This window comes from Neophocaena asiaeorientalis, unplaced genomic scaffold (assembly GCF_003031525.2).
Source record: "Neophocaena asiaeorientalis asiaeorientalis breed wild unplaced genomic scaffold, Neophocaena_asiaeorientalis_V1.1 scaffold822, whole genome shotgun sequence".
In the NCBI taxonomy this organism is placed as follows: Eukaryota; Metazoa; Chordata; class Mammalia; order Artiodactyla; family Phocoenidae; genus Neophocaena; species Neophocaena asiaeorientalis.
In genome coordinates this window covers 64,702-73,271 of record NW_020172647.1, presented here as the reverse complement: position 1 = coordinate 73,271, position 8,570 = coordinate 64,702, and positions in this window count along the sequence as shown.

Here is an 8,570-nt window from a genome sequence, read left to right as displayed (position 1 = left end):
GACTGTTTTTGATTTGTTTTGTTTTTGTTTTATTAAACTTCAAGTTGTCCTATTGTAATGATGTGCTATCCAGATCTGGATGACTTATCTCCTATAAAAACTGAAGAATCCTAGGTAATATCATGATTATGAAATGAGGTATAAGAGCATATGTTTTGGCACAATCATGAATTATGTCATTGCTTTTCTTCCCCCGGAAATGACTATTTATTGAGCACCTACAATTATCAGGGAATGCCATTCAAATGATCTTGGCCAATCCTGAGAGATGGGCATTGTCATCCCATTTTACAGATGAGGAAACTAAAGCTCAGAGAAGGTAAAATGACCTAGCTGAGGTCATCCAGTTGGTTGGGGCAGAGCCGAGATTCAAACTTAGGTCTGTCGGTCTCCAAAGCTCATTCTTTACGTATCATACCGGGGGCCTCAAAACAAAGCCACCCAGGCTAGAGACACCCTGCCTAAGGCAATGGGGACACAGTGATGACACAGGCCCGCCCTCTTCCATGAAAACAGAAAAAGGGGGATGACAGGCCTTGCTGTCAAGCCAGAAACTGCCTCTGAGCTGCCTCAGTTACATTAAATGAGGACCTGCAAGGCAGAAAGCAGCAAAAAGAAAGCTGGGCCTCGGTGGAGAAACGGAAACCACAGACCCCAGCTATGAATCTACCTGATCTGATTTCTGAGGGGCTGAACCAGAGCAGAGGGTCTGTCTGCCACTGAAGCAAGAGATCCTTTACTTAGGTGATGCCTACTCTTTACCGTTTCCTCCCCAGCAAATCAGTCAGCCTCCTGGAGGCCTGGTTTTCTCATCTGTAGGACAAAGATAATGATCCCTACAACCTTCACAGGATTTCAAGGCATAAAATAGCACATTTAAGGAATGATGCTTTAAACACTGGCATTAACACTAGAGTGGCTTTTCTAATCAGAGCTCTTCTGCTCACACGTTGAGTGGCCTCCTACAAGTCCTTTCTTTAGGCTTCAGTCTTCTCATCTGTAAAATGAACATCCTGAGTTTTAAGGGTCCCTCCAGCTGGAAGGTTCTTCACGTTTATGCTGATATTATTAAAACCCTACTGGTCATGAGTGGCTGCACTCCCTTCTGTCACAGCACTTATCAGTGTGTTGCCACTGTCTTTCTCCCCCAGTAGATTCTCTCTACTCCCACCACCCAAGTTCAGGCCTTACCACTTCTCATCTAGACTGTCGCACAGCCTCATCACTGAATGCCCTCCAGTCTATCTTCCAAATTGCGCTGTAGTAGGATCTCTCCAATACACCGCTCTCAACACGTCACCCCATACTCTACAATACACACCTCTTCCCTCAGCTTAGAACTCTATGTTGGTTCCCAATTTGCAACAGAATAAAGCTCCTTATCCCGCTACTCCAGTGTCCTCATGATCTGCACCAGCCAAGTCGTCAGACTCTTCTCTGGATCCTCCCTGCCTCCCTGTTTGTGCTCTAGTTTGTACTGACCTGGTAAAAGTGTTCCCCTCCTCACCTCCACATACCCTGCTGGTCTCATACTTCTGTACATTTGGTCGTGCTGTCCCCTCCGTCTTGACCTCCCTTTGGTTCCCAATTCCCACCGACCCACATGCCGTCCTTCTTCAGCCAGCTAGCCCCTACTCATCCTCCAAGCCTCAGATCAGGCATCACCTCAGTCTGGGTAGATGTCCCTCCTTTGGGCACCTGTGGCCTCCCGTGCTCCCCTCTGGCATAGCACACAAGACACCACGTTACATTTGTCTTCTCCACCCAACTGTGAGCTCCCTGAAGCCAAGAAGCATATACTATTAATCACGGAACTCCCTGCCTGCAATAGCACAAGCTGTGGCACATCCCAGGTGCACAATATCACTGGATGGCCCTCTATCTCTCAGAAATGTGATGAGCTCCCACATGACCTCTCGCTCCTGCCCTTCCGTGGCACGGAAGTTTGCAAAATTATTATTGTTAATAATAAAAATGCCTATCACCAAGTAAACACACACTCTCTGCTGAACACTTCTCTGTCATCTCACTGAATTCTCACAACAATCGTGACAAGATGGGTCATTTATGAATTGTCTAGCATATCAGATGTACAGTTGTGAGGCATGCCTCCCAGTTTTGTAAGGAAATTTGGGGGAAGGAAGAAATTAGGTACTTTTTATCACAGATATAATGACAATAATTCTAAAGTGGTTCTATAGAGGAAAATATTGGTTCTATTCAGGTGAATGCAGTATATTGCATCTGGAATCCAGTAGAAAATCACAAGGCCCAGCCAGATATGCAATCTTATTATCCCTTAAAAAAAAAAAAAAAATATATATATATATATATGTGTGTGTGTGTGTATGTATCATCACATAGCTACAAAGAAATACATTTGATATTAGTGAAATGGTACATATCAGGTGATAATTGTGATAAATTTCCCTCTAAAATGTTAGAGGAATCATCGTGATCTGTCGTGTAGCCCTGGCTTGTCATGTTTGTTTTAAAAAGGATGTGATGCGACAATCTTGGCTGGGTTGCTTTGTCTGCTACACTCCACCTCTAGAGGGCAGGGCAGCCTCACATATTGTTTTCCACCCTTATCCCTCGGTTTTTTCATCCTGATCAGGACCTTGCTGGGTGTGTTTGGCAGCCAGGAAACTTTCTGATATATTTTTGTGGGGCTGGGGGGAGGCGGGCAACAGGAATCGCACCCATCAGAAAATACAGTTTTATCCCCATTGACTACTTGAGAAAACGGAGGTTCTGAAAGTTAAGTGACTTGCCTAGAGTCACAGAAATTCCTCCTTCCCACGGCACCACATTTTTCTCCAAATGCGAAGGTCCCAGAGAGCAGCTCCTAAGTGCTTAAGAACAGGCGTCCCGGGACTTCCCCAGCAGTCCAGTGGTTAAGACTCTACACTCCCAATGCAGGTGGGCACAGGTTCAATCCCTGGTCGGGGAACTAACATCCCGCATGCCACACTGTGCAGCCAAAACAAAAAACAGGCATCCTTGCGTGAGTGCTTTTCAACATGGATGCCTGGAGAGAGACCTGACACCACAAGGAAGTGAGGGTAACTAGCAAATGATCTTGCCCTAAATGACTTACCACAACAGAGGAATAAGTCATTTACTCCTCATTCCTCCCCATGACAAGTGTTGATTCTTCTGCCAGGGAACATAGCAGAGAATGAGCTAGAAGGGCTGTGTCTTATTTTGACTCCAAGACGCCGTGCCCAGCCCAGGGTCAGAGCCCAAAAAAGATTTGATGGGTAAATAAGTAATTTCCCACTGGATGAGGCAGAGGGCACACAGGTCCTATGCAGGCCTCTTTGCTCCTTTCAGGACAGAAGATCCCGCATTAAGGGAGAAGAGCATGGTATGACATTGCCATGGCATGGGAGGGACAGGTAATGATGAGCAGATTGGCCTAAATGTCTCTGAAGTCTCATCTGACTCTGCTACCCTGACATCCTATGAACTAGGAGACTGGTGAGTGGGAGGAACACAGAGGGCAGAGGCCAAACAGCTCCAGGGAGCATGAGGGAAAAGCCACAGAGAAGCCAAGAGAACCCTGAAGTTGAGTCATCTCTCTCTACAGGAGTCCTGAAAGGAAGAACACCTTAGGCACCCCTGGCCATTAGTGCACCGGGACTTAATCTGACAATCATTTGTCTACTCAACATTTACTGCGCAGCTACTATGTGCTGTGCTATGTTTTTCCAAGCTTCTAGCTCCTTCAGTTACACCCACAGCACCTAGCAGAGGGACTGACACAACGTGCACATGATATATGTGTATGAAATCTTAATCTGACGGAGCCCTCAAGCTAGTAGAGATGACACGAGATGTAAACAAATAAAGGTATAAAAGGGGGCAAAGTGCTCATTTCAAGGGTCAGGGATAGACCTGTGCACAAACACGGGAGAGGCAACAACAGTGGAATGCAGCCTGGGCACTGGATGGAACAGCCCGGGAGAAGCGAACAACATGAGCAAAGACCCAGAGGCTCTCAGGAGGCTGAGTGGGCTGACAATGGGGCACACAGGCCAGTCTGGCTGGAACTCGGTCTGTGTGAGGGGGACTGTAAAACGATGAGAGGAGAAAGGTGAGATCCTAAAGGGCCCGTGCGTGGCAGGCAAAGCAGTCTGAACCTTCTCCTGCAGGCAGAGACAGCAGGAAACTGCTGGAGCCCCACAGAAAGCTTGGTCTGTCTGTACCTCATCAGGGGCCCGAGGGAACAAGAGCAGGAGGGCATTGATTAGGAGACTGTGGTCAAAATCCAAGAGGCTATCAGGAGAGGTAGCTTGACTCAAGCAGTGGTCCCAGGAGCTCTGCTGGGGGAAGCCCAGAGCCACATCCAGAGCATCTTTACCGTCTTCACACCCGCCTGCAGGAGGCATTGGTGGACCAAAGGCTCAGGAGCCAGATAGTTCTGGGCCTCATGCAATTGTGTAACCTTGGGCAGGTCATCGCACCTCTCTGACCTCTCGTTTCCCTGTCTGAAAAAAGAGGATAATACCAATATCCACCTGGCATGGACTCTGTGCAAATGAGATAGGAAGCAACATGGAATGGTGGGTGAGAACGTTGTGGATGGACTCTGGAGCCTGGCCACCTGGGCTCCTTCTAACTCCTTCTCAGTTCTGCTACTTATTCACTGAGTGACCTTGGGGAAGTTACCCAACCTTTCTGGGCCTCGGTTTCCTCATCTGTGAAATGGACTTAATAACAGTATCTACATCAAAGGATTCATATGGCGATTGAATGAATTAATACACAGAAGGCACTTAGAACAAATAGTGCTTGGCACACAGTAAATGCAGGTTAAAAAAAGACATTAGCTATTGTTACATAAAGCCACATAGGGTGGTGCCTGGCACATAGAAGGCTGAGGCTCACTCAGCACATGTGCGGCCCCTTCTCCATGCCCCAGGCCTCCCCTGTGCTCCCAGCAAATTCAGAGGCCACCGGAGGCAGAGGTGAGACAGATGAAAGAGTAGCAGAGGGCAAGCCTGGGTCCGGTCTTCCTCCCACCTCCCCCTCCATCCTTCACCCACTCTCTTCAAAGCCCCCTGCCCAGGTCATAGACCAGTGGCCTGGCCTCCACTCCTCACTGCCCTTCCTACTCATTTTGTCCTAAGCACCGGCACTACAGTGGGTCAGGTTTGGCCCCCTGTGTCCTTGGTCAGGGAAGGGGGTGGGAGGGTTCTCAAGCGCAGAGAGTCTGGTGTTTGCTCAGCCTGGGGGCCCCTCCTGCTCTGTGCACACAGCCAAGAAATGTTTGTGGATGACAACAGCCCCATTCTCGCCCCAGATCTAGACTGAGAAGCAAGATTCCTCCAATTCTCATTCAATTCGACATTATCATTGCCTCCCACATGAGTATACTGCTCCCAACACAGTGGGGGGAGGGAGGGAAATGGTATTCCCTCCTGGGAAGAAGGAAAGACCCCCACCCCCGGCCCAGGAAAAGTGCCCAATACCCCAAAGGAGACAGACTTCCCCAGGGCCCCTCCCTGGGCTCCCTCCCTCCCTCCCAGTGCCCTCAGCCCCTGTGGGGAGCGCACTGACACTCCAGCGCACACACAAGACAACCCGGCAACTGTGTCTAGAGCCTAGACCACGCATTGTCCTGGCTGCTGAGAACACCAGGCCAGTCCTGCTGGTTGCTGTTTTTTTTTTGCAAGCCAGCCTGCTGGGGGGGGGGCGTGCAGAGGATGAAGAGTTACCACCAAACCAGCTTCAGCCCACCACCGCCTACGGCAGAGCCAGAGCTGGGCCCAGGCAAAAATCATGGGAAATGCAGCTCTCTTCAGCGTGGAGGACTCAGCAGTGGCCCCCAGCACGCCTGTAAATCATTCCAGGCGCCAGAACGGAAAGGGGGGGGCAGGCCAAGATCAACAATGAAAACAGAGCTCTTCTCTAACCATGGGGAGTGGGGGGTGACAATTCCAGGGAAAAAGACCTAAGCATTGCAGACCAGCAGCTGCTAAAAAAACAAACAAGCAAGCAAAGACCTCATGTACAGAGGCCCAGTGGCCAGAAGGAGGTCGGGCCTCATCGTGCGCTATGCTGCACTAGAAAGGCCACACCCAGAGCACAGCAGAAGGCAGACTGGCATCCGGGAACCTGTCCAGAAGAGACAGTGCGGGAGGATGTGGGAATCCTGGGGGGATGACATAGGTGGGGGTGGACGTGACAGCTGCTATCAACTGCGGTAGAGGGCAAGTTCACAGGCTCGGGAGTCTGTCTCACAGATAGTGTGACCTCTGGTGTGTTACTTCACTTCTCTGAGCCCTCGGTTTCTTCAGCTGTAAAACGTGGGTTGTGGTGACAGACGGACAGCGTCGCTGGGCAGAGGGGCCCTTCAACAAGCAGCAGCTGGGCCCAGGCCCCTCTGTCCCCCCTTCCTCCACCAGAGGGAGCCTGGGGACCAGGAGCGCCCAGCATGTACCAGCTCTACCTAGCCTCCCCCAATGCTGCAGCCTCTGCTGCTCAACACCCACCCTGCCTGCCCTGGCTTCCAGCGGCAGCCTCTCACCCACTCCTTACAAACCCAGAACAGGCCTGGCAGGGGAGTAGCTTGCAGCAGCTGTGGCGACAACAATGGCTAGTGCATCAATACGCCCTCCTGACGCCTGGTCGAGAGAGAGGGAGGGAGAGCAGAAAGAAGGGAGACAAGGCCTTCTGCCCTGCCCCATCGACTCCCCCTCTCATCACTCATCCCAGAGCAATCTCCCCTTGCTCAAATCCTCCAGATACCTCAGGCTCTCCTGGCCTTTCCCAGTTGGTGACCTGGCCAGGTCCTGAGGCCAAGAGACTCCTTCAGGCTGGAAAGCCCCAGTGGAAAAATAACAGGCCTCGGAGACAGGTGGACTTGGGTTCTAGCCCCAGGCCTATTAGGAACTGGCAGTGTAATCTTGAGCATGTTCCCTTCATTTTTTTGGAGCCTCAGTTTCCCCATCTCTAAAATGGAGTTGCTAGTGCTCACTGCACAGGCCTTGCTGTGAGGACCAAAAGAGGTAATAATGGGTGTACAGTCAAAGTACCGTCTGAATCCCTGTATTAATCCAGTAGGAAATGTGAAGCGAGGGAATCCAACAAACAGCCTGGAGGGTGCACAAAAAGAGGGAAAGACTGAGAGGCAGGCCTGCCCAGATGGCAGAAGCACAGAGCTCAAGAGCAAACAGGCTTCCAGCCAGCCAAGAGATTCAGACCCACATCTGCAGGATGGAGAATCTGAGAAGAATGGAATCCTAGAATTGGGGAAGACCCAGGTCATTTCATTGGGCTTTCCACCAGTTCAGGAATTATGCTTTCTCCAGCCCTCCCCGACCCCCTTGAGGCAGTCCACTGCATCACCAGACAGCCAGGTTGGAAAGTTCTTCCTGATTTATCCCAAAATTTCCCATTGCTCCAGGTTCTGCTCCCTGGAGCCACACATAATGAGGCTGCTTCCTCTGTCACAGGTTTGACCACTCTGGAAAAGTCTTCGGCAGCCAGGCTAAAGGACCACAATGCCCATACAGTCTCCCTCTGTCCCCACCCCATCATGGCCCTCTCCTGAAAAGGCCTTGCTTGGTCAGTCGACCTGGCCCCTCCCTCCAGTGTGGGGCCCCAAGCTGCACACAGTCAGTCCTCCTGGAATGGGCTCCCAGCAGCCCTGGCTGGGCAGAAGAGTCCATCTCCCTCTGGGGCAGCCCACACCAAACCTCAACTGAGGGTGCACTGCAGTGAAGCCCAGCCGAGCCCTTGAGCTGCAGCTGCTGCTCCTGGGGCCCAGCCATCTCAACCCAGCACCCCAGCCTGCTGCCTCACCACGGGGGAGTTGCAGAGAGCTGTCTCCCGGCAGATTTCCTGAGGCAGAAGGCTTCCCCACCCCCAGCCCAGCCTCCAAGAGACACTCCACTGGTTGTGGCACATGGTAGGACCAGCTGAGCAGTGAGAGGAGGGGGAAAGCTGTCCATTCGCTAGAGGACTTCAGACTTGCTCTGTAGTGGTGGCTGGATTAGTCATAGAACCATCAAATCTAAGCTGGAGGGGCCCTTGAAGAGCATACAAGGCAGACCTTGCCTTTTAAAAAGATATGGGAGAACTGATGGCCTGAGAGAGGAAGGGACTCAGTCAAGGTCACAAAGCCAATCTGCAGCAGAACTGGAAGGGGAACCTGGGTTTCCTAACTCCCAGGTCAGTATTCTTTCCAATCCAGCAGAAGAGAAATCAGGGAGCTTTTAGGGCAGCCCTGTGAGCCTGCACGCCCTTGACTCTCTTGGCCTGACATTTATCCCGACCAGCTCACCGTGGTATCTGCATGGAAGAAGTGGACCCAGCCCATGCCCCACCAACCCAATAGATGTTGCCAAGGTGTCCCAAATAGGCAGACACACAGACCCCAGCACAGAAACTGGCACTGATCCAACAAGAGGGAAGATCTGTAGACTTCCCTTGCTGGTATGCTCTTTAATTGGGTGGTTTTTCCTTGAGGGTGGAGAGGGGGTGGTCTTTGAGGAACTAGCCAAGGGCCGGGCCTCCATCTTTGCTCCCCCAACCAGGATGTGCTGCAGTTCCCCTCAGAG